This window comes from Octopus bimaculoides, chromosome 20, assembly GCF_001194135.2.
Source record: "Octopus bimaculoides isolate UCB-OBI-ISO-001 chromosome 20, ASM119413v2, whole genome shotgun sequence".
Classification (NCBI taxonomy): Eukaryota; Metazoa; Mollusca; class Cephalopoda; order Octopoda; family Octopodidae; genus Octopus; species Octopus bimaculoides.
Genome location: NC_069000.1, coordinates 1,646,355 through 1,648,241, shown reverse-complemented (window position 1 = coordinate 1,648,241; position 1,887 = coordinate 1,646,355).

Genomic DNA, 1,887 nt, shown 5'->3' with positions numbered 1-1,887 from the left:
TTCTCTTCTCTCTCTCTCTCTCTCTCTCTCTGTCTGTCTGTGTATGTTTGTGCGCCTGTTTGTGATGTCTGCTATTACTGAATGTTTTCAATGCAGCTGGAAATTGATGCCTTTGTATTATTAAAGAAACTCTTTTATTTCCTGTTGTTCATCATTATGGAAATGAATCTGAAAATTCATTTGAATCTCTTTGTTTCCCCCAATCTTCAGATAATCGGTCTGTATTTCTCCGCACTAATCTCATCGTTTGATTAATTTGCTCCTGAATAAAATGAATGGCTATCTTAATAAACCCAGCGGTCGTTTGGTTAAATATTAATCCTGCTGCCAAACTCTCCATCATTTCCTAACTAGACTCACTCCTGTAACACTTGTTGCATTTCTTTGTTGTTGGTTTTGTCTGTGTTGAAGAGAGACAGGTGAGAGGAAACAGGTGAGATGTTTCTTATCCATATATTATCAACTGTTCAAAGTTACTGCCGGACAAAGTCATTAGCAGTCGTTAGTCAAACGACCAAACAGTTGAGTCAAAAGTTTGTATTTGTTTGATTGTTTTACATATGTTTTACCAAGCCAACATGGGTTAGATGAATATTTATCATTGAAGCATTGTTTTAAAGCTTAAATACCCTTTCTGTCAATAACCCCTTTTTTTTAAATTCGGGGAGTTTTCCTCTCCCTTGCCTTTGAAAGCACAGAGATACCAGGAGACGCCCTTCTTGTTGCTAACCCTCAATGGACTTATGCATGGTTTCTGTCCAACAAATTTCACTTATGAGTTATGATTGGTCAGCCCAAATCTATAATTAACATTTACGGAAAGTGCCATTCAGTGAGATGAAACCCAGAGCCCACATCATTGTGAAGTGAAAATCTTAAAAATGCAACCACATTAGTACCTACTTTAGCTCAGATTTTATTTATTCATTTATTTGTTTGCTTAGAAGGAAGAACAGCATCCATCAGAGCCTTTGAAACTTGCTGGCAGTAGAGAGAGGAAGAATCTGCAACCCCTGTATGTGTGTGTGTGTGTATATATATATATATATATATATATATGAAATTTTGAATTTAGTTCACGGACCCCCAGAACTACCAGGGGGTCACAGACCACAGGTTGGGAACCACTGGTATAGATGGTAAATCTGGAAGTTTATTTATTAAAAGTTCAATGTCTCCAGCTTCCATTCTTACCCAGCTTTAAAGCAAGAGTTTTCTCTTTTCCATCAACAGTTTGAACCAGTTAAAGAATTGGCAAACTGTTGTTTAACCTTTTTTTTGATACCAGTCACCACCACCACCACTACCACCTAAGACTCCGCCTGGTTCTCTGATACACATTTCTTGATTAAAGTGGACCCAGATTAGATTTAATTAAGTAGCATTCCAACTGTGACCGTCCTGTTGTTATTTCAGACATTGTGTATGTCTCTATCATGAGATTATCAAGTGTGTCCTTTGAATTTTTTTCAAGGTGGAAGGATGTGATAGGAGAGAGATTTGGCTGCTATTTCTAACATTTCCAGTATTGACTCAGTGTTTGTCAGTCTAACCTTTCTTTTGGCATGTGTGTGTGTGTGTGTGTGTGTTTGTGCCTTTTGTGCACTCATAAACGCCTCAGATGTGTGTTTGTGTATATATCTCTGTTCTTGTTCCATTGTAAGCAACAGTTAACACACAAAACTCCGCTGGGGTATTTATAAATCACGCACATCAGATCAGGATACAGACTCACCTGTCTTGAAAAAAATATCACATCTGCCAATTCTGTATTGCAGCAGCGACGGCAGCAGCATCTTTTGTTGTTTTATTTTTATATTACATTCGGCTTCCTTTCAGAATTACCACTTGTGTGTGAAAGTACCATTCTTTTTTTTTTTTTTTCCT